Here is a 26,077-nt window from a genome sequence, read left to right as displayed (position 1 = left end):
GGAGGGTCCCTTCATCATTGATGAAGTTCTCACCAGAGGAGCGTATCTCCTGCGTGATGCGTCAGACAATCACCTGGAGCCGAACCCCTGGAATGCAACGAGACTACGATGATTTTATGCCTAGCGCTGAACTCTGTGTTCGTCTCCTCCCTCCTGTTATTAATGTTATTTTTTCTCTCTTTTCGTTTTTTATTTTTTTTCTTTCATTTTGCTCTTTAGCCTTATGGTTTAAGTACGGCTAGACCGTCCTTACCTGATGCGTACACCTCTGCATATGTACGTTCATTATACCTACGGGCTTTCCGTACAGAAGCTTGCTATTATCCTTTGAGCATCAAGCTCACAACATATGCATTTTTCAATATGTACCTTTTCTTCGCCATTATATGCATCGATATGACCTAAATTTTGGCCAAGCTGGGTTGCCTGGCTCCTATGCTTATGCCCTACGTTCCCCGTTAGTTCGGCTAGGGCATAAAGGGAGCACCTCTACGATTGTTACTGTCGGGTCATCCGGATGTGTACCTAAGACTGGGTGAAGCCAAAAGCTAGCGTTCTTAAGGGAATATTCGGTGGGCGAATTAAAGATTTCCCCGCATTCATTCCATTATGAAACTCAGAAGTTACTTACTCTGTGATTTTTTCAATCATAGTTCGGACATGCACATCAAACACATGCACACCCAAGGAAAGGAACCCTTAACGAAGCTATTATCTCTGGAAGATGTTTCTTACATAATGTAATATAACATAACTAGCCGGATACACATTGTCTGTACAAGCAACTGTGACCCCTACGCCTGGTTCCCATGCATGCCCCGGTATATTCTACCATTAGGGTATTCGGAAACACTCCGCACCTTCGGGTCCAGAGGTCGAAGCGAAAAGGTCGGCCATGCCAATTGTTTTTATTATCCAGCTAGAAGGAAAGTACATAGTCACTTAGGACTCAAAAACTTCCTCCTCTATACCATCCAACAGGCGGTCTAACTTACAATCCTGTTGTGAGTATCTAGTAGCCACCTCAACTTGGCCATATACTAAACTAACGGGAATTTCTTCCCCATTTGACCCTAGCGGTCCGACCCGGGCCATGTGATTCGGATCCAGCTTTGTATACCGCGTTTTTATCATGGCCCAGGCTTCTCGCGCACCATCTCGCCAGGCCAATATCTTCCACAGTCGAATACGCTGCCGTGCTCCCTTGAACAGCTCCACAAGCTTCTCCATACTCCCTGGAGGGGAGTCGGATGGCCATAAGGCCTTGGCTACACTCCGCACTGCCTGCCGAGCTTGCTCGTGCAACTGCAATAGCTCTTACAGAAGATCACTTGATGATCCGGACACCTCCTCTTCAGGGAGGCCAGACAATACACCTGCAATCATAGCTATATCAGCTACGGTTACTTCCAAACTGGTATAAGATAAATGCGCCACATACTGAATAAGCCGCCTCGCAGTTTTTTGTTCTCCTTCACGGAGTCAGCTAGCTGAGCTCGCACGTCTTTTAGTTCTTTGCCCAGTTTGGTGTTTGAATCCTGGAGCTTCTTTTTCTCCTGAACGACTTTTGTTAACACACGCTCGCCCGCTGCTAGCAGTTTTTTGGCTCCAAGTTCTTCGCCTCGAGCGGCATCCAGCTACTCCCGTAGTTGGTCTAACGGACCAATACAACAATAAGCAACCAGATTAGCATTGTTAGTGTACAATTATGATTTCTCAATGGAGGGAAACATTACCGGGGGATGCCTTCTTGGATTTCTCCAGTTTGGCATTGGCAGCAGACAGCTGGCACTGACACTTTTCTAGTTCCTGAGTTAACATGGTGTTCTTCTCCGGTAGCACCTGGTTGTACATTGATCCTTAAATCAGTTGTTTCAACTACTTTAAGTCTCGAGGGCTACTGGCATATGGTTATCATAGTCAGACAAAACAAACTTACCTACACATCTTTTAAATGCTGTTTTGTGGCCCTATTAAGCCCATCTCGAGCAGCTCGAATATATGCATCGGCCGAGCTGAAGGCGTTAAGTGAATCTTCTGGAAAGCAAGGGTCTCATAAAACGGCCCTGCAGCGTCGATGATTCATGGCGCTCTCCACTTCCGAGTTGGTGATGGATACATCATCCGAGTCCTCGGCTGGAGGACAGTCCGGCGTCACCCCCGCATCAGCCCCCGTCTTCACGGCATGATTTGAATCCTGGCTGCGGGAAGTATGACCGGCCGGAACCCCAGGTATAGTCCGACACATCTTTTTCCTGATACAGGGTAAACGGAATGGTCACAGTTGGACGTGACTGCAAAAGTGCATACTTGCAAATTCATACCTCTTTGATGAAGGCTCGGCCGTATCTTCGTTTGCCTTCTTCTTAGAAGGCTTGCCTGGTATGGAGGATGCTCTCTTCGGAGATGCTCCCCGGGCAGCATGGCGCGCCAAACGCTTCCCCTTCTAAAGAACAGGACAGTGCGGTGGGTAAAGAGGAATGAGAAAACTCTTTTGGATAAGGTGTCTTCGGATTACTTACACGTGAAGCAGGAAGGAGGCCGGGGTAGTCGGTGATAATGGGTACATATGTACCGTCGTAGCTCATCTGATAGAATATTCCCTCCTCAAGCTCCACAAATATGTCCGGATCTTTCTGATATCCAGGGTCGAGATCCCGGTTGCAATTCTCCGGCTGAGGGGCAGGGTCATAGATCCCCTCGACAGCCTTCCACCATTCCTGTTATGAGCAAGATAAGATGCTTCCTGTCAAGAATGATTCAGGGACAAGAATAAAATGGTGGAGCTGAGCCTTACCTAGCTGGGAGGATTATACATGCAAGACCCGTCTCGAATTGGGAGACGGGTGAACTCCTCCTTCTCCCCTTTATACAGCTCGGCTAATATTTTGGCTAGGGGGCAAGAGTCTTCGGGCCCTTTCGGCCATAGCGTGAGGCGTCGTCTTCTCTGTTATAATGCCACATGGGTAGCCCTCTGTATTGAAGTCGCTGGACCCCCCCCCCCCGCGTTATCGAATTCGCCATCACCTTGGCTATTGACAATCCGGACTAGGCAAGCATCTTAATCTTGCCCAGTAGCAGGCTGATCTCTGCACTATCCTCTTCCTTGAGGCTCCGAGGATGCCAGCTATGGAGTTTCTTCAGCGGAGCTTTTGAAAACTCGGGGAGGCCCATGCAGACGGGGTTGGGTAGAGCGACGTCGTCGATGTAGAACCATTCGGAAGGCCACTCTTTGGGAGCTTTCTTCGGCGTGCCGGACAGGTATTCGATCCAGGCGATGTGCCACAATTCGGCTTCTCCCACTTGAAAAATTGACCCACCTTGATTGCGAGGGACGAGGCAGAACAGTCTTCTCCACAAATCGAAATGGGCCTCGCAACCCAGGAATAGTTCGCATAAAGCGACATAACCCGCGATGTGCAGGATGGAGCCATGGGTAAAATTATGCAGCTAGAGGCCGTAGTACTCCAGAAGCCCTCAGAGGAATGGGTGAATTGGAAATCCCATGCCCCTCACCAGATAGGGGATGAAGCACACTCGTTCTCCCACAGACAGATTAGGGAAATCCTATGCCTGGGTTTTTCCATTGAAGGATGCCAGTCCTGCTCGAACAGGGACCAGATCTGCAGGAGGGAGAAATCCCTGCGTTTACAGCTTCACCAATAGGCTGTGGGGCATGGAGCACCTCTTCCACTCGCCTCTCTGTAGGTTTGAATGGGAAGAGGAGCTGGGAATGTTGGCCATGTTGGAATGGTTTCGCCTGGCAGTATCTGAGGATTTTCTCCGCGTGATGCCGAAAGGATCTGAGATCCAATCCCTTTGAGTAGACATTCTTTCTTGCAGGGCTAGGGTGTTATTTGCAAAACATACCCTGACCACCCACATTCGCCTGACACGTGGAGGATGAAGTCATAAATGCACAAAATCCGAGGGGTGCAGCATTCAATTGAAAGCCGAACACATTACTTGGAAGACGTTGGAGGAGGAACCTGCCTTGCAATGCCGAAGACAGTCTGCGCGCCGAACACCTTGTCATTGAAGTCCGGTTCGGGGGCTACTTAGGAGTCCTGGACTAAAGGGTCCTCGGGCGTCCGACCTGTTAGCCATGGGCCAGACTGATGGGTTGTGAAGGTACGAACACCGAAGACTGCAACCTTGTCCGGATGGGACTCTCCTTGGCATGGAAGGCAAGCTTGACGACCGGATATGTAGGTTCCCTTCTTTGTAACCAACCTTGTGTAACCCTAGATCCTCTCGGTGTCTATGTAAACCGGAGGACTTAGTCCGGATAGGAGAATCATTATCATAGCCATACAAGCTAGACCTCTAGGGTTTAGCCATTACGATCTCGAGGTAGATCAACTCTTGTAATACTCATTTTCATCAATATCAATCAAGTAGGACATAGGGTATTACCTCCATAGAGAGGGCCCGAACCTGGGTAACCATCGTGTCCCTTGTCTCCTATAACCATCGACCTTAGATGCACAGTTCGGGACCCCCTACCCGAGATCCGCCAGTTTTGACACCGTCACCCGCTGTTTGGGCTATTGTGTGTATTAAGGGCATTGTTTAGCCCGGTATATGTTATAAAGACCGAACACCTTAGGGAGTGTTCGGCGTTGCGAGTTTGGCCCTATATGCATCAGCTCCGAATCATGTCTTTGGTCAAATGTTGGGTTTGCCCGGCTCCCACGTTTTGGTACCTTATGTTCTGTTATATCAGTTAAGGTAGCACTGGGAGAACTACTGCGATTGTGCCCTGGTTCATCCGGACGAGCACCTCAAAAGAGAAAGCCGAAAACTGACTGTCATGATATAGCGAGAGACTGGTCAACCACTTGATGACTCGTCAGAATCTTTGGGATTCCTCCGCATTAACAAAGGGCCGTTTCCCGGTCATGTACGTACGCGCCCCGTATTCGGACGAGCGCAGAAGTACCAGGGGCTATATAGTAGCCCCACTGTCAAACTCCTATGGCTAAGTGAAAGTGATAAGGCAATATAGTTCGATTGCCTCGTTCGCTGTGCTATCACCTCCTTAACGGACCAAGACGTTGGATCAAGTGTGGGTATGCATTTTCTGCGAACACCCCCACATTATATGCGTGGGGGCAGAAGCCGGCGACTGCAAACTTTCAGGTTATATACATACTCCCTCCGTCTGGAAATACTTGTCCGAGGAATGGATGTATCTAGATATATTTTAGTTCTGGATACATCCATTTGTATCCATTTCCACGACAAGTATTTCCGGATGGAGGGAGTATATACATAAACGGCCGCACAGGAGGCATCATAGTACTTTCGGGCAAAAGCATAAATACAGCCTTGATAATTCAATAAAACATTGTTTTTACAATGGGAATACATGTCACTAGAACATTATATTCTTCAAGCACTGAGCCTCTATCGAATGAGCGCCTTCAAGAACTTCTTCAAAGTAGTGCTCGGCAGCCACTCGGCCTACGGCTGAACCCTGTGTCGCAACAGTGGTGGCCTCCATCTCTGCCTAGTATGTCTTGACACGGGCAAAGGCCATCCGTGCACCCTCTATGCACGCCGATCTCTTTACAGCATTGATGCATGGCACAACACCAAGGAATTGTTGCACTAAACTAAAGTAACTATTCGGCCGTGGCCCTCCCGGCCATAGGTGATCCACAACGGACCTCCTGGCAAGTCCGGACAACCTATGAAGCTCGGCCCACTCGGCCATTCGCTCATTCAACAGCAGCGGACGGGCTGGAGCATGAAACTGTGACCAGAACAGCTTTTCCACTTCGGGGCCTTTCTGATCCTTGAAGTACTCGGCCACATCAGCAGCACTTGCAGCCAAATCCCTGTAGGCGTCCGCAGAACTCCATAGCCAGTCCAGAGGAGCATACTTCGGATCTCCAAACTTAGTCCGCAACAAGAAGGGCTTTCCAGACACGATATCTGCAGCTTGATTCAGCTCCTCCTTCGCCGCTCTAATTTTGGAGCGGGCTTCCTTGGCAGCCACCAGGGCCTTCTCCAGGTCCGTCGCCTTCGCTCGGTTTTCTTCTTCCAGAAGCTAGTAACGGTCAGCGGCATCTTTTAACTCTATAGCCATCTTGGCTAGTTTTTCCTTGCTCTCGCAATGCGCGGCCTGTTCGGCCCTTAACTCTTCGGCCGCCTTTAGAGCCGCCGCATTGCTACTCCTTGCTTGCTCCTTGGCTTGGGTAAGCTCCGCCCGAAGGGTCTCCACGGTGGTAGCTCCATGTGCAGTCACAACTTATTAAAGATACTGGCATCATGCTACTCTTATTATGTGACGATCACCAGAGAAATCACTCACCCTGTGCCTCGTCAAGCCGCTTGTTGACAAGCACGATGTCGGCATCTGCCGCATCAAGTTGCCGCTTTAGCTTGGCAAACCCATCAGTCCGGCTAGCCACCAGAGCTTCAGCCACCTGCACATAAAGGTGGTCTGGTTATTACCTGGGACTATGATCCTTTGTTTGCCGCCGTTTCCGACAACAACCAGAGTCTCAGGGGCTACTATCTGCATAGGGAACACCTACCGTATGCGGTACTGTCAAAAATATACACTATTTCACGTACCTCGAAGCCTTTCAGCAGACTCATAAAGGCTTCATGCAAACTGCTTTCAGCGGATGAAATCCTTTCGATTACCATACCCATTAGCATACGACGCACTTCTGAGATGGCCGCTTGCCCCAGAAGATCCTTCAACGCGTCTGACCGCATAATGTACGGTTCCGGACCCTTGCTGTCGCTCTCCTTAGGAGCCGGATACTGGGAATTCCGGGTAGCCAAAGGGTTATCCTCTGGCCTTAGTGGATCCGGAGATACCCTTCACGACGACACTTCAAGGTCGCCCGCTTCATGACGCGGGGTGTCAGGGGGAGGCGTTCCGCTCTCCATCATTTCTGGAAGAAGATCCCCCGAAGACGAACTCTGTCGAGAAGGGCTACGATCCGGACTACAATTTATAAACATCGATTATTTCTTTGGAAGTAAGGTAGGATGTTTCCACTATTAATTACTTTTCCATTACTTACAGCTCGATAGAGGGCTGATCCCCGCGCGGACATTGTGCGGCAAGAATACCCTCCGAGGCAGGACCCTCTGACGAAGATTTCTTCTCTTGTTTTGAAACCTTAGTTTCCGGATCTTCAGAGGTAGTCCTCTTCCTTCCCCGGGGAAAGAGAATGTCAAATTCTTCCCTTTGGTTGTCCTCCCTTGCGGAGGCGCTCATTCCCCTGGTTGGAATAAATATCGAGTGAGGCCCGCTTTCGCCCTCTCTATTCCCCCCATCATCTTCCTTTGAGGGCACTTGATAAGGCGTCGGCTCGAGCATCTTGTCCATTACCGGATTGTCCAAGCCCTCAGGAAGGGGGGCCGAACACCTGATCATCATCGCCTTTGTTATCCAGTCCTGGTCAAAGAGCGGCTCTTTAGAATGATGCCATGATAAATAAAAGGACAGTAGGTTCGACATGGGATTACTTACTTGGGCAGCGGGGCGGTTGCAGCTCAAACCCACGTCCTCGGTGGTGTCCGGACACTCTATTTGGGGTCCGAAGAACAATTTGTACATCTCTTCGAGCGTCATGCTGAGGAAATGCTGAATAGCTCGCGGTCCTTCCGGGTTGAATTCCCACATGTGGAGGGGCCGGCGTTTGCAAGGCTGGACTCGATGAACTAGCATAACTTGCATTACCATAACCAGACTGAAATCTCTCTCAAAGAGATCTCGGATACTGCTCTGCAGTATAGGCACGTTCTTTGCTAGACCCCAGCTCAACCCCCTGCTGATCCATGACATCAGTTGTGGTGGGGGGCCCGAGCGAAAGGTGGGGGGCAGCTACCCACTTGGCACTTCGGGGAGCTGTGATGTAAAACCACTCCCGCTGCCACAATCCGGACACCTCTAGGAAGGAACCCTCTGGCCATGGAGCTTCAGCGATTTTGCTTATTAAAGCACCTCCGCACGCCGCGTGCCGCCCCTCGATCATCTTCGGCTTCACATCGAAGGTCTTGAGCCACAGGCCGAAGTGACGGGTAATGCGGAGGAAGGCCTCACATACGACAATAAATGATGAGGTGTGAAGAAGGGAATCCGGGTCCAGATCATGAAAATCCAGCCCATAATAGAGGATAAGACCCCTAACAAAGGGATCTAGAGCAAGGCCTAGTCCTCGGAGGAAGTGGGAGATGAACACGACGCTCTCGTTGGGTTCGGGAGTAGGGATGACCCGCCCTCGGGCAGGCAGCCTATGCGAAATTTCGGCGGTCAGATATCTGGCCTCTCTCAACTTCTTGATGTCCTCCTCTGTGACGAAGGAAGGCATCCACCGACCTTGAAGGTTGGATCCGGACATAGTTGAAGGTCTGAAGCACCTGACCTGAGCTTTGGGTGTTAGAACTCGAGGCGGGGGAAGGATTCAATTGAGCACGGGAGAGGAAAAAGAAAAAGCCTCGTCCCCTTTATAAAGAGGGTGAATATCAAGCGTCCTCCTCGTGGCCGTTTGGGACTTGCCTAAGATCTAGGAGTCATACCAACAGGCACGGTTGGGTTACCCACGTCTGTATTGATGAGAATCCCGTGATAAGGGGGACACGATCTCTGCTTTGACAAGACGTGTCAAGAAAACCGCCTCGCGTTTTGTGCGGAGCTGGTTGATAAAAACGGTTTGAATAATGACCGGGCCATGGCGTGATGTCATGCTGTCAAAACGTGTCAGCAGATTAGATTTGTGGAAATATTATTCTCTCTACAGTAGTATGTGGAACTTATTTTGCAGGGTCGGACACTATCCTTGTATTCAAACTCTTCCATGGTGTATTCGGAGGAGGAACCCGCCTTGCAATGGCGAACACAATACTGCGCACCGGACTCATCGTCATTGAAGCCTGGTTCAGGGGCTACTGAGGGAGTCCTGGAATAGGGGGTCTCCAGACAGCCGGACTATATCCTTTGGCCGGACTGTTGGACTATGAAGATACGAGATTGAAGACTTCGTCCTGGTCCGGATGGGACTCTACTTGGCGTGGAAGGCAAGCTAGGCAATACGGATATGTATATCTCCTCTTTTGTAACCGACCTTGTGTAACCCTAGCCCCCTCCGGTGTCTATATAAACCAAAGGGTTTTAGTCCGTCAGACAACATACAATCATACCATAGGCTAGCTTCTAGGGTTTGGCCTCTCTGATCTCGTGGTGGATCAACTCTTGTAATACTCATATCATCAAGAACAATCAAGCAGGACGTAGGGTATTACCTCCATCAAGAGGGGCCGAACCTGCGTAAACATCGTGTCCCATGCCTCCTGTTACCATCTGCCTTAGACGCACAGTTCGGGACCCCCTACCCCAGATCCGCCGGTTTTGACACCGACACCCACGGTATTTTTTCAAAAACCATTTGCAATAGCAAAACCCAATTAGCAGGCTAATTCACCATTAGTAGGCTAATTACCCTATTATTAATAATCCATTTATTAATCTAATTGACATCCATATTAAGCACATAATATACTTCATTTCCATATTAAGGAAGTAGAATTTCATAATTGAAATACATCAGAGTACAACAAGATATAGATTTAGCACGCAACTACCCCATTACACAACTGCACCAGCACCAAGTTTCACATGCAACATGTAGAACCTTTCGAAATTAGCATCATAGACGGTATATAGACAGATGCATCTCATCTGGAAAATAGCCGAAGCGGAAGGCGAATATTGAGCCTTCATTCATGTTGAAGGTCTTTGCAACTTTAGGCCAGTGCATGTGGATGATTGACCATCCATCCTTCGTCCTCTTCAGGAACACTTCAATATTGAACCATGGGTGTTGTATGAAAACCTTCCTCGCCTCCTGACCATAGAGGTGGGTTGAGAGGTAATCATTAGTGAACTGCTTTGGAAAGGCCCGAAAACAAGGATGTGCATAAATATCTTCTCTATATTGGAAATGGGGCAAAGGAATAAAAAAAGGCAAGGTCTTGTTGTTTCAACGTTGCCTTCTTCATTGTGCAGACAAAGATCTTGTTGTTTTTTGTCGCTAATTCCTTTATCCTAACAATCTTTCTGAGTTTCTTGATTTGATTGATATTCATGGACAACTCATTTCCCCATATGCAAAAAGGATCAAACAGTGGGTCAAAACCTCTGATAGCAGGACCTACATGTGCAAGACCAAATTGTTAAAAACCAAAATATTAGAATGGTTCCTGCAATTGCACAATAATATGCTATTAGACAACGGACGATGCATGTGCTAACCTCGATTGTAAACCTCAGTGCTTCCCATTGTTTCCGTGTAACACATATAAGGTAGTTCGTCATCAGGTTAAGTATTTACTACAGCCAAATTCAATTTATTCATCACATGGTATACAATAACAGAAAGCACCCACAACTATTGAACATCGCATTGCAGAATTGAACCAAACAGTTAACTAAACACCACAACGCAAATGAACCAAACGTTAACTAAGAACCACATTGCACAATGTATAACCAAAACAAGTATTCTTGACAACTTGGAAATATAGCAATTGTATTCGTTTCTTATGTATTTCGTAAAGATAAATTCGATTTATTTCTCACATGGAAGACAATACAAAATTGCAGCCTGAAGAATTGAACATCACATTTGCAGAATTGGACCAAGCAGTTAACTGAAGATGACAACTAATTGACAAAACAGTTGATAAGTGAGCACCACACTGCATGACATATAGAACATATACACTAGAGCAACAGATTGCATGGTAAAATTAGATAGCACAATTCACTAGAATTTGTGAAGGAAATGCAGGAGCAGCACACGCAACGGGTAAACCTAGCATGCTTAACCGGCATAGCTAGCAAATGGCAAGGTGCTCCTCCAAGATCTGGGGGTCAGCATGAATGGTAGCCATCGCGGCCTCATCCACGCGTGTGGCCGCGATTTGCTTCTCCGCTGCCAAATGCTCCTTGAGATCCTGGCTATAATGTGTGCACCATGGCTTAGGGCCACGCTTATTTGGTGGAGGGGTCGGTGATTTGGGTGGAAGGTATCGCACTCGCGCCGGCGGTTAGGGCATGTGTGATGTGGAAGGAGGAGGAGGATGGGGGTCGGGTGTGGATTACCTGCCTGGATAGGCGAGGCTGAGCAGCGTGAAGGAGGGTCACCGGTGAGGAGGCTGCAGCACTGCAAGCAAAGAGTGAAGGTTTCAACTTGGAAAGGAATGCAAAAATGGGGGAAATGTGGCTTTTGGTAAGGGGGAGCGGGGAGGTAGATATTTCTGCGGAAGCCGAAAATTTGGAATCGCCTCAGCGAAAAAACTGGCACGCAAAGTGTCATCGGACATGGTCCCTTATTCAGAACTGTGTATGATATGTGAACATCACAAATGATTCAGATAGCTTAACCCGTGTGTGATGAGTTTGAACGTCAAAAATTTTGGTTCGAATTTCCCTGGTTACAATGGTCAACCACGTCATTGCATAATTTGGGTACACAAAGGAGACTAACTTCTTAATCAAGCAAGTTCAGCAATTAAACAGAGCTAGCTGACCTAAACATTACTCTAACAAATTAAAGACCGGCGCTCTTAATTAAACAAAACAAAGAGTACTACAACGGCTGGTGCTCGTCGATCTCCGCCGCCGCCTCCATGTCCAGATCGCCCCCGACGGTCTCCTAGGGAAGGGGCTCCATGGCATCCATCGCACCATACTAGGCAAGCATCTCGCCATCCACGTCTGCCATCTCTTTGGAAAAGGCCGCCATGAGCTGGGAGGACGCGATCTGGGATTGGATGGGCTCCGTCGTCGCAAGGTATGCAGTGGAGGAACGGACGGCTGCTCGAATGCTCTCGGCGATTGCCAGCTCTTCGGTCGTGGGTTGCCGACCGTTGTCGGAGAAGCTTCGTTCGATTTGTGCGGTGACCGCCAGGAGTTGGGCGTGGGCGGCCTCAACATGGTCGTGGGAGGCCTCCATCAGGGCTAAGGCCGCCGCTGTGGAAGGGATAGCTGATGTGCCACCCTCGCCAGTTGTTATCCCCGAGCCAGATGTTGCTGCCGCCATATGAGAAGCAACAGCGGCCATTTGGGCTGCCATGGCCGCCCGGTCGCAGATTGTAGCCGCGCTCATGCACCTTGTTAGCACGCGCATGGCGGCTGTGGCTGCGCTCTTGCCGGAGTGGGCCACCGAATTTTCCCTCACGACGCGGGTCCACGTGCCCATCTTTCACCGGCGACGATTGAACAGTGAAATGATATTTGGGGAGCGAGCTAGTGTGCTTGAGACGCCGGATGTGGACTGTAGCCGACGCACCTTCTCACATAAGCCATAGGCATACTATACACCGACGGTGCTCCAGGATATTTTGTGTTGCATCTCACCCGGTTGGTGATAATAAACTGTGTGCGATCAGATTGATTTTTCATCTTAATTTGAATAACATAATGGGGTCACAGCGGCAATGGATGGTGTTTGAATTGCTAGACCTTTTATCTGGAGTGAACATGCAACTATATGTGTGTCGTCAAAGAATTGGAATTATTCAGGGTTCGTTTGAGCATTTTATACATTAAATTGGTTTTCTAGCCATTTCAAGTGCACAATTCAAAATTAAACTACATGCGCATGCTCCGGTGCACCAACATGGGTTGTAAAATCATATATGTGTCCATGGGTTTATGCTTATCTCCTATGCAAGAAATGGGGATGAAATTCGAACACCACGACACCGTGGCTCTCCTGCAAATGTCGACGTACTTGCTTTTGTAATTCTAGTAAATCCAAAATTCGTCCAAAATTCATGAAACTTGGCATGCTATCATGGAGCGGCATCAACATGTCATGGTAAAAAAATTGTCCCATTTGGGGCAGGTTTGGGTATAAGCTTCTCATATACCAAAGCTTCTCACACAAGGGTGATGGTTTCGATAGGGAACATTTCACCTTTCTGGACGAAATGATATCCGTTGCCTCTGCTCGATTTCAATTTTTTCCTAGTGTCAACATAGAACAACGGGAGTGTTGTGTCAATTTTTGGGATTTTTCGGGGTTCGCTTGGACATTTTTATACATTAACTGAGTTTTCGGTGCATTCATGTGCATAATTCAAATTTGAACTACAGGCACATGCTCTAATGCATATAAATTAGTTGAAAATTTAAATATGTGTCCTTGGTTGCCTGCATAGGTCCCATGCAAGAAATGGGAATGAATGTCAAACACCCTGCCACCGTCACTCGGCCACAAACATTGAGATACCTAGTTTTTAAATTCTAGTAAATCCAAAACTCGCCAGAAATTCATGAAACTTGGCATGCTATAATGGAGTGGTATCAACATGCCGTGGTAAAAAAAAAAATCCCATTTGGGGCAGGTTTGGGTATATGCTTCTCACAAACCAGAGCTTCTCACAACAAGCATGATGGTTAGGGTAGGGAACGTCCCATCTTATCCCATTTGGGGCAGGTTTGGGTATATGCTTCTCACAAACCAGAGCTTCTCACAACAAGCATGATGGTTAGGGTTGGGAACGTCCCACCTTTGGGGACGAAACGATATCCATTGCCTCTTATTGCTTCCAAAAAATTTCTCGTGTCAACATAGAACAACATGAGTGTTGTGTCAATTTTTGTGATTTTTCAGGGTTCGTTTGGATATTTTTATGCATTAACTGAGTTTTCAATGCATTTATGTGCATAATTCAAATTTGAACTACATGCACATGCTCCAGTGCATATAAATTAGTTGAAAAATCAAATATGTGTCCTTGGGTGCATGCCTAGGTTACATGCAAGAAATGGAAATGAATTTCAAACACCAGGGCACCATTGATTGCCGGCAAAACATTAAGATGCCTGGTTTTTAAATTCTAGTTAATCCAAAACTCGTCTGAAATTCATGAAACTTGGCATGCTATCATGGAGCAGCATCAACATGCCGTGGTAAAATTTTTGTCCCATTTGGGGCAGGTTTGGGTATATGCTTCTCACAACAAGCATGATGGTTTTGGTAGGGACGTCCCACCTTTGTGGACGAAACGATATCCATTGCCTATTGTTGCTTAGAAAAAATTTCTCATGTCAACATAGAACAACAGGAGTGTTGTGTCATCTTTTTGTGATTTTTCGGCGTTCCTTTGGACATTTTTATGCATTAACTGTGCTTTCAATGCATTTATGTGCATAATTCAAATTTGAACTACATGCACATGCTCTAGTGCATATAAATTGGTTGAAAAATCAAATATGTGTCCTTAGGTGCGTGCTTAGGTCCCATGCAAGAAATGGGAATGAATTTCAAACACCAGGGCATTGTTGATTGCCGGCAAAACATTGAGATGCATGGTTTTTAAATTCTAGTAAGTCCAAAACTCGTCTGAAATTCATGAAACTTGCCATGCTTTCATGGAGCGGCATCAAAATGTCATGGTAAAATTTTTGTCCCGTTGGGGGTAGGTTTGGGTATATGCTTCTCACAAACCAAAGCTTCTCACAACAAGCATGATGGTTTCGGTAGGGAACGTCCCACCTTTGGGGACGAAACGATATCCATTGCCTCTTATTGCTTCCAAAAGATTTCTCGTGTCAACATAGAACAACAGGAGTGTTGTGTCAATTTTTGTGATTTTTCGGGGTTCATTTGGACATTTTTATGCATTAACTGAGTTTTCAATGCATTTATATGCATAATTCAAATTTGAACTAGATGCACATGCTCCAGTGCATATAAATTGGTTGAAAAGACAAATTTTTGTTCTTGGGTGCATGCTTAAGTCCCATGAAAGAAATGGGAATGAATTCCAAACACCAAGGCACCGTCGATTGCCGGCAAAACATTGAGATGCCTGGTTTTTAAATTCTAGTAAGTCCAAAACTCGTCTGAAATTCATGAAACTTGCCATGCTATCATGGAATGGCACCCGACATGATGTGGTATTTTTTGTGTCCATTTTGAGAGAAGGCGCACTCGAATAATGACAGCCAAGATAGACATTTTGAAAAATAGCTGCCACTTTAATATCTCAAATGTTTGTATAATACAAACCGTGTGCGTTCTGTTAACCATTCACGTGACGCCACGTGTCTTGGTTTTAATGGTTGTAGGAGGTGCCGTGCGTACAGCTGCTTGACCTTGACTGAATGGGAGGCATGCGAGCGCAGTCCAGTGCATAGGCTGACCGAGAGGAGTGCAAGCTGTTCTCGAATGCGCAGGATCACCAGAAAGCGTGCGAGCTGTATGCTGCGCAGGCTCACTAGGAAGCGAGCCCTTTGACTTCCATGGCCGCCCTCCTTCCTCTCCATGTGTGTGCCCCCCTCAGCAGCATGGGACACCACCGTCGAAGGCTACCTCTCAGCGCTGCCAGCTGTCGTCCTCCTGCCCCATGCCCGTCGACCCCGGGACAACATGATGCAAAGTGAGAGCGGGATTTTTGCATCTCTTCAATGCAAACGGTTCTTTTGGATGACCCGTGTGCAACCACTTACAAACAATTTGGTGTGATTTGCATCTGTCATATTGGGTATGTTACCATTTGTCAAACTGGAAAGATTAACATTTGTTGATCTAGTAATATTGCCATTTGTCAACCTTGTAAAACATAGCTACAAGATGTACAGGCGGATCGTTGACATGAGGAACTGTCTTCTTCCTGACCCAGACGAGGGATCGAGCCACATAGCAGTGGTAAATCATCCGATTAATTGATTAAATTGCCGATTAACTTGCCGATTAGCCGATTAATCCCCTACTCGCTAGCCAACTGAGTAGCTACCAGTTAACGATTTCTTCAACAATGCGTATCATATATCTTTTTACAAATTACTGTTCCTGGTTCGGACTATATTTTGTTCAAGGGTTTATCCGCGAGCAGGGGAATTTTTTCTACAGCGGCAAGCAACCTGATCCAAGGATAAGTTTCCGTTGTAGCCTTCTTTTCAGCAAAGCTCAATGCAGTCTCCACCGCGGACCTGCCGAAGCAAGCGACATGCACATAATCAGCTTCGCCTAAGATCAATCGGAAGGGTGAAGTGTATACAAGGCCCAAGGAATAAAAAACAATACAGGCGGTGCTTCTCCTCAGCTGAATCATGATGGCAAGTACCACTATTAAAGGAGAACTACTCCACGTGATGGCCTCTAAAGTCAAATGTGAGAACCAGGGAGGATTTTTTTCTTCTCTTTATCTTTTTAATCTACTCTCTCCATTCTGAATTACTTGTCGCAAGTATGGATGTATCTAGATGTATTTTAGTTCTAGATACATCCATTTCTACGACGAGTAATTTGGAACGGAGAGAGTAGTATTTGCGCTAATGCTGATCCTCCATTACTTTTGACTGGGAAGTGCACATACTACTAAATCGGGTCCTAGTGTTCCAGAGCGGTACGCGAGATCGTCTCGCCTAAATGTCAGGATCAAAGGAGGGCAGTCTTGTTCTGTGCATCATCGGACAACTCGATCTCCACGCGATGTGTAGCGCCTTGGCGCGGCCCTGCGACTGGTACACATCGGGCCAAGGCCAAGGCCGCCAAGAGCCTTCTTTATTGTTTAATTATTAAAGTGTGGAGACGGACTATACTTTGACCAGTTGTCGCTTCATGCACCTTCCATATATACAAGTATTAGTGCTAATCGTTAGCAATTTGGAGCATGGATTTATGAACGCAGGTCGGCGAACACAGCATGCACGATATGACCTACTCTATGTACTGTCACGACGTCAGGACAAACGCCTCATCATCATTGCTCGCGGTACTCTGACCCGTGCCAACTTTTGCGCGCCGTCACATCATCATACCGTTAAATCAACCTCTGCATTTAGATTGGCCTTTCCGTATACTTATCGGCCTGACACAGTCTTGAGGCACTCCGGTCGTCGGATAAATCATGAGGTGCAATTGTTCTAGTTATTCGTGATGTATGCATTAATAATATTTCAAAGAGTATTTTTTGTTGGCCATTGATGTTTGGTGTTGCGGGTTTTGCAAATCCGGTCTGTGACGCGGCTGTCGTTTCAGGGCGATCCGATATGTCATCATTATCATGCGCATCGTGTCCGTGACTCGGGCGACCCAGGGAATTCGGATTTTGTCACTTCATCGCACCGACGCCCTGTGTCGACATTGGCCTCGCGCCAGGCCACATCTTTTCTAGCAATTTATTTTGCATAAATAGTTTTATAAAGGATTTTTATTTTATTATCATTATCTAGCTTGTGCTACTTCATGCATGCAGATAATCGACCTCGCCTAGGCCATGCCACTGGCGAGCCGACTAAATCGCCGTCGCCTCCACCGACCAAGTTGTGGGGTCGCCTAGAGGTAGAGGATTTGGGTCGGGTAGCGTTGTCACCATGCCGTACCGATGTGGCATATTGATGTCACCCTGCCAATCTACCGCATCAACTCGGCTAGACCGAGGCCTTCGCCACCGCTTTATTAATCCACTCTGGGGACTTCGGCCTCACGCTGCTGGCCTACTCGTCGCCTCGGCCGGACTGGGGGTTTCACCTCGCCACATCGACCGCGCTATGTCACCACTTCGGAATGCCGAACTCCTCGCTCGGCCATCTCGGGACCGGCTTGGGGGCTGGGACCTTGGCCAAGCCGAGGACCATGTCTTCGTCCCGCCATAAGTCCGGACCTCATCATCAACACCGAGCACACTAACCAGCTAAATCGCTTTCATGCTCAAAAACTTTCAGTTTTATATTTTGTTCGGTTCGACCAAGCATTATACCTTTTGGCAAAAAGTTGTTTGTGAAAAACTTCCTTGTCAAAACTTTGTTTGTGACACACAAATTCAAATACCTCAAATACTTGGGGGCTTACTTTATGAAGCCTTTCCTCTTGCATATGATTATACTTGTATGGCTTCGTTCTTGGTTCGTGTATTACTCCTTGATCACATTGTGCACATTATGATGATGTCCTACCGAGTGGGCCCAGAGACACCTCTCCGTCACACGGAGTGACAAATCCCAGTCTCGATTCGTGCCAACCCAACAGACACTTTCGGAGATACCTGTAGTGTACCTTTATAGCCACCCAGTTACGTTGTGACGTTTGGCACACCCAAAGCACTCCTACGGTATCCGGGAGTTGCACAATCTCATGGTCTAAGGAAATGATAGTTGACATTAGAAAAGCTTTAGCGAACGAACTACACGATCTTTGTGCTAGGCTTAGGATTGGGTCTTGTCCATCACATCATTCTCCTAATGATGTGATCCCGTTATCAACGACATCCAATGTCCATGGTCAGGAAACCGTAACCATCTATTGATCAACGAGCTAGTCAACTAGAGGCTTACTAGGGACATGGTGTTGTCTATGTATCCACACATGTATCTGAGTTTCCTACCAATACAATTCTAGCATGGATAATAAACGATTATCATGAACAAGGAAATATAATAATAACTAATTTATTATTGCCTCTAGGGCATATTTCCAACAGTCTCCCACTTGCACTAGAGTCAATAATCTAGTTCACATCGCCATGTGATTAACACTCACAGGTCACATCGCCATGTGACCAACATCCAAAGAGTTTACTAGAGTCAATAATCTAGTTCACATCACTATGTGATTAATACTCAAAGAGTTCTGGGTTTGATCATGTTGCTTGTGAGAGAGGTTTTAGTCAACGGGTCTGCAACATTCAGATCCGTATGTACTTCGCAAATTTCTATGTCATCTTGTAGATGCAACTACTACGCTACATTTGGAGCCATTCCAAATAACTGTTCTACTTGGAGCTATTCTAAATTGTTGCTCCATTATACGTATCCGGTATCTCTACTCAGAGCTATCCGGATAGGTGTTAAGCTTGCATCGACGTAACCCTTTACGACGAACTCTTTTACCACCTCCATAATCGAGAAAAATTCCTTAGTCCACTAGTTACTAAGGATAACTTTGACCGCTGTCCTGTGATCCATTCTTGGATCACTCTTGTACCCCTTGACCGACTCATGGCAAGGCACACTTCAGGTGCGGTACACAGCATAGCATACTGTAGAGCCTACGTCTTAAGCATAGGGGACGACCTTCGTCCTTTCTCTCTATTTTGCCGTGGTCGAGCTTTAAGTCTTAACTTCATACCTTACAACTCAGGCAAGAACTCCTTCTTTGACTGATCCATCTTGAACACCTTCAAGATCATGTCAAGGTATGTGCTCATTTGAAGGTACCATTAAGCGTTTTGATCTATCCTTATAGATCTTGATGCTCAATGTTCAAGTAGCTTAATCCAGGCTTTCCATTGAAAAACACTTTCCAAATAACCCTATATGCTTTCCAGAAATTCTACATCATTTCTGATTAACAACATGTCAACAACATATATTCATCAGAAATTCTATAGTGCTCCCACTCACTTCTTTGGAAATACAAGTTTCTCATAAACTTTGTATACACCCAAAATCTTTGATCATCTCATCAAAGCATACATTCCAACTCCGAGATGCTTACTCCAGTCCTTAGAAGGATTGCTGGAGCTTTGCATATTTATTAGCATCTTTCAGGATTAACAAAACCTTCCGGTTGTATCACATACAACCTTTCCTCAAAAATCGTTGAGGAAACAATGGTTTTTTTTGCATCCTATCTGCAAGATTTCACAAATAATGCAGTAATTGCTAATATAACTCCAACAGACTCTTAGCATCGCTACGAGTGAGAAAGTCTCATCACAGTCAACTCCTTGAACTTGTCGGAAAACATCTTAAAGACAAGTCGAGCTTTCTTAATGGTGATACCTACCATAATTGTCCGTCTTCCTTTTAAAATCCATATGTACCTAACAGCCTTACGACCATCAAGTAGTTCTCCCAAAGTCTACACTTTGTTTTCATATATGGATCCTCTCTCAGATTATATGGCCTCGAGCCATTTTGGAATCCGGGCCCACCATCGCTTCTCCATAGCTCGTAGGTTCATTGTTGTCTAGCAACATGACTTCCAAGACAGGATTACGTACCATTCTGAAGTAGTATGCATCCTTGTCATCCCACGATGTTTGGTAGTGACCTGATCTGAAGTTTCATGATCACTATCATAAGCTTCCACTTCAATTGGTGTAGGTGCCACAGGAACAACTCCCTGTGCTCTGCCACACACTAGTTGAAGAGACGGTTCAATAACCTCATCAAGTCTCCACCATCCTCCCACTCAATTCTTTCGAGAGAAACTTTTCCTCGAGAAAGGACCCGATTCTAGAAACAATCCCTTATTGCTTTCGGATCTGAGACAGGAGGTATACCCAACTGTTTTGGGTGTCCTATGAAGATGCATTTATCCGCTTTGGGTTCGAGCTTATCAGCCCGAAACTTTTTCACATAAGCTTCGCAACCCCAAACTTTTAAGAAATGACAGCTTAGGTTTCTCTAAACCATAGTTCATACGGTGTCATCTCATCGGAATTACGTGGTGCCCTATTTAAAGTGAATGTGGTTGTCTCTAATGCCTAACCCATAAACTATCATGGTAATTCGATAAGAGACATCATGGTATGCATCATATCCGATAGGGTGCAGTTATGATGTACGGACACACCATCACACCATGGTGTTCCTGGCTGTATTGGTTGTGAAACAACTTCCACAATGTCTTAATTCTGTGCCAAACTCATAATTCAGATATTCATCTCTACGATCATATCATAGACATTTTATCCTCTTGTCACGATGATCTTTCAACTTCACCCTAAAATTACTTGAACCTTTCAATAATTCAGACTCGTGATTCATCAAGTAAATATACTCAATATCTACTCAAATCATCTGTGAAGTAAGAACATAACGATATCCACTACACGCCTCAGCACTCATTGGATTGCACACATCAAAATGTATTACTTCCAACAAGTTGCTTTCTAGTTCCATTTTACTGAAAACGAGGCTTTCAGTCATCTTGCCCATGTGGTATGATTTGCATGTCTCAAGTGATTCAAAATCAAGTGAGCCCAAACGGTCCATTTGCATGGAGTTTCTTCATGCATATACACCAATAGACATGGTTCGCATGTCTCAAACCTTTCAAAAACGAGTGAGCCGAAAGATCCATCAACATGGAGCTTCTTCATGCATTTTATACCGATATGACTTACGTGACAGTGCCACAAGTAGGTGGTACTATCATTACTATCTTATATCTTTTGGCATGAACATGTGTATCACTACGATTGAGATTCAATGAACCATTCATTTTAGGTGCAAGACCATTGAAGGTATTATTCAAATGAACAGAGTAACCGTTATTCTCCTTAAATGAATAACCGTATTGCGATAGACATAATCCAATCATGTCTATGCTCAAAGCAAACACCAATCTCGATGGTAGAGGGAGCGTGCGATGCTTGATCATATCAACATTGGAAACACTTCCAACACATATCGTCAGCTCACCTTTAGCTAGTCTCCGTTTATTCCGTAGCTTTTGTTTCGAGGTGCTAACACTTAGCAACCGAACCGGTATCTAATACCCTGGTGCTACTAGGAGTACTAGTAAAGTACACATCAACACAATGTATATCCAATATACTTCTATCGACCTTGCCAGCCTTCTCATCTACCAAGTATCTAGGGTAATACTGCTCCAATGGCTGTTCCCCTTATTACAGAAGCACTTAGTCTCGGATTTGGGTTCAACCTTGGGTTTCTTCACTAGAGCAGCAGCTGATTTGCCGTTTCATGAAGTATCCCTTCTTGCCCTTGCCCTTGTTGAAACTAGTGGTTTCACCAACCATCAACAATTGATGCTCCTTCTTGATTTCTACTTTTGTGGTGTCAAACATCGCGAATATCTCAAGGATCATCATATATGTCCCTGATATATTATAGTTCATCACGAAGCTCAAGCAGCTTGGTGGTAATGACTTCGGAGAACCATCACTATTTCATCTGGAAGATCAACTCCCACTCGATTCAAGCGATTGTTGTACTCAGACAATCTGAGCACAAGTTCAACAATTGAGCTTTTCTCCCTTAGTTTGCAAGCTAAGAAAATCATCGGAGGTCTTATACCTCTTGACGTGGGCACGAGCCTGAAATCCCAATTTCAGCCCTTGAAACATCTCATATGTTTTGTGACGTTTCAAAAACGTCTTCGGTGCCTCAATTCTAAACCGTTTAACTGAACTATCACGTAGTTATCAAAATGTGTATGTCAGATGTTCGCAACATCCACAGACGACGTTCGAGGTTCAGCACACTGAGCGGTGCATTAAGGACATAAGCCTTCTATGAAGCAATGAGGACAATCCTCAGTTTACGGACCTAGTCCGCATAATTGCTACTATCAACTTTCAACTAAATTTTGTCTAGGAACATATCTAAACAGTAGAACAGAAGCGCGAGCTACGACATAATTTGCGAAGACCTTTTGACTATGTTCAGGATAATTAAGTTCATCTTATGAACTCCCACTCAGATAGACATCCCTCTAGTCATCTAAGTGATTACATGATCCGAGTCAACTAGGCCATGTCCGATCATCACGTGAGACGGACTAGTCAACATCGGTGAACATCTTCATGTTGATCGTATCTACCATACGACTCATGCTGGACCTTTTGGTCTTCTGTGTTCCGAGGCCATGTCTGTACATGCTAGGCTCGTCAAGTCAACCTAAGTGTTTCGCGTGTGTAAATCTATCTTACACCCGTTGTATGTGAACGTTAGAATCTAACACCCGATCATCACGTGGTGCTTCGAAACAACGAACTGTCGCAACGGTGCACAGTTAGGGGGAACACTTTCTTGAAATTATTATGAGGGATCATCTTATTTACTACCGTCGTTCTAAGTAAACAAGATGCATAAACATGATAAACATCACATGCAATCAAATAGTGACATGATATGGCCATCATCACTTTGCTCCTCTTGATCTCCATCTTCGGGGCTCCATGATCATCATCGTCACCGGCATGACACCATGATCTCCATCATCATGATCTCTATCATCGTGTCTTCATGAAGTTGTCTCGTAAACTATTACTTCTACTACTACAGCTAACGGTTAGCAATAAAGTAAAGTAATTACATGACGTTTATGTTGACACGCAGGTCATAAATAAATTAAGACAACTCCTATGGCTCCTGCCGGTTGTCATACTCATCGACACGCAAGTCGTGATTCCTATTACAAGAACATGATCAATCTCATACATCACATATATCATTCATCACATCCTTTTGCCATATCACATCACATAGCATACCCTGCAAAAACAAGTTAGACGTCCTCTAATTGTTGTTTGCATGTTTTACGTGGCTGCTATGGGTTTCTAGCAAGAACGTTTCTTACCTATGCAAAAACCACAACGTGATATGCCAATTGCTATTTAACCTTCATAAGGACCCTTTTCATCGAATCCGATCCGACTAAAGTGGGAGAGACAGACACCCGCTAGCCACCTTATGCAACTAGTGCATGTCAGTCGGTGGAACCAGTCTCACGTAAGAGTACGTGTAAGGTCGGTCCGGGCCGCTTCATCCCACAATGCCACCGAATCAAGATTGGACTAGTAACGGTAAGCATATTGAACAAAATCAACGCCCACAACTACTTTGTGTTCTACTCGTGCATAGAAACTACGCATAGACCTAGCTCATGATGCCAATGTTGGGGAACGTAGCATAAATTCAAAATTTTCCTACATGTCACCAAGATCTATCTATGGAGTCATCTAGCAACGAGGAAGGAGTGGATCTACATACCCTTGTAGATCGCGCGCGGAAGCGTTCAAGAGAACGGGGTTGATGGAGTCGTACTCGTCGTGATCCAAATCACCGATGATCCTAGCGCCGAACGGACGGCACCTCTGCGTTCAACACACGTACGGAGCAGCGACGTCTCCTCCTTCTTGATCCAGCAAGGGGGGAGGAGAGGTTGATGGAGATCCAGCAGCACGACGGCGTGGTGGTGGAAGTAGCGGGATTCCAACAGGGCTTCGCCAAGCGCTGCGGGAGGAGGGAGATGTGTCATGGGAGGGAGAGGGAGGCGCCAGGGCTTAGGTATGGTTGCCCTCCCTTCCCCCCACTATATATAGGGCCAAGGGAGAGGGGGAGGGCGCAGCCTTGCCCCTTCCTCCAAGGAAGGGTGCGGCCAAGGGGGGGAGGAGTCCATCCTCCCTAAGGCACCTCGGAGGTGCCTTCCCCCTTTAGGACTCTCCCCTCCTCTTGTCCCTTTGGCGCATGGGCCTCTAGGGGCTGGTGCCCTTGGCCCATGTAGGCCAAGGCGCACCCCCTACAGCTCATGTGGCCCTCCGGGGCAGGTGGACCCCCGGGACCCTTCCGGTGGTCCCGGTACAATACCGGTGACCCCGAAACTTGTCCCGATGGCCGAAATAGCACTTCCTATATATAATTCTTTACCTCCGGACCATTCCGGAACTCCTCGTGACGACCGGGATCTTATCCGGGACTCCGAACAACTTTCGGGTTACCGCATACTAATATCTCTATAACCCTAGCGTCACCGAACCTTAAGTGTGTAGACCCTACGGGTTCGGGAGACATGCAAACATGACCGAGATGACTCTCCGGTCAATAACCAACAGCGGGATCTGGATACCCATGTTGGCTCCCACATGTTCCACGATGATCTCATCGGATGAACCACGATTTCAAGGACTTAATCAATCCCGTATACAATTCCCTTGTCTATCAGTATGATACTTGCCCGAGATTCGATCGTCAGTATCCTGATACCTTGTTCAATCTCGTTACCGGCAAGTCTCTTTACTTGTTCCGTAACACATCATCCCGTGATCAACTCCTTGATCACATTGTGCACATTATGATGATGTCCTACCGAGTGGGCCCAGAGATACCTCTCCGTCACACGGAGTGACAAATCCCAGTCTCGATTCGTGCCAACCCAACAGACACTTTCGGAGATACCTGTAGTGTACCTTTATAGCCACCCAGTTACGTTGTGATGTTTGGCACACCCAAAGCACTCCTACGGTATCCGGGAGTTGCACAATCTCATGGTCTAAGGAAATGATACTTGACATTAGAAAAGCTTTAGCGAATGAACTACACGATCTTTGTGCTAGGCTTAGGATTGGGTCTTGTCCATCACATCATTCTCCTAATGATGTGATCCCGTTATCAACGACATCCAATGTCCATGGTCAGGAAACCATAACCATCTATTGATCAACGAGCTAGTCAACTAGAGGCTTACTAGGGACATGGTGTTGTCTATGTATCCACACATGTATCTGAGTTTCCTATCAATACAATTCTAGCATGGATAATAAACGATTATCATGAACAAGGAAATATAATAATAACTAATTTATTATTGCCTCTAGGGCATATTTCCAACAAGAAAGGTATCGTTGGGGGCACTATTTTCTTTGAAGATACTTCTTATGTTACATAAGTAATATAGCATAAGTTCTCTGGGCGCACTTTGTCTGTTACAGCCTTATGGCCTGATTGCCTGGTTATCTGAAACACTGCCGATATTCTCGGTAGGCGGAGTAGATAACACTTTTCAACCCTTGGCCGAAGAGGGGGAAGCTGACGGTCGGTTAAGACGCATTCAAAGTTCGGGAGAACACAGATATTATATAAGTACTTCGGTACATACAATCATTATACATAAAATTCTTTTACCCAAGTCACTTGGGGCTCTTAAATTAATATGAGCCATTTTATAATAGATGTTTTCTTCTTAGTCGCTGCAAAGTCTTTTTCTACCACTCCTTTCTCGACTTAGGTGTATGATCAATAGCCGGGTAGCCTGGTATCTCTCTAAAGCCGCTCACGTTTAGTTCGCTAAACTGGCCTAAGAAACACTCCGCCTTAGGGATAGGGAGGTTGAAGCCGAAGGCTAACCCACTTGAAGTCTAGAGTTCGGATGTGTCATGTCAAAGTATGACGCAAGTACAGTTTTAAGACCAATTTTCAGATTGGCATCGAACACTTGATCTAGTTTGGACGTCAAGTTTTTACTGAAGTTTTTTGGGTTTTCTAAGCCTATGGCACTTTTAAACTATTTGTGTGTTTCCAGCATAACTCTCGCAGTACAACGCCGGACACCTTTAGATA

This window comes from Triticum urartu, chromosome 4A (assembly GCF_056163025.1).
Source record: "Triticum urartu cultivar PI428250 chromosome 4A, HENAU_Tu73, whole genome shotgun sequence".
Taxonomy (NCBI): Eukaryota; Viridiplantae; Streptophyta; class Magnoliopsida; order Poales; family Poaceae; genus Triticum; species Triticum urartu.
The sequence above is the reverse complement of the archived record's forward strand: the minus strand, read 5'-3'. Positions refer to the sequence as shown.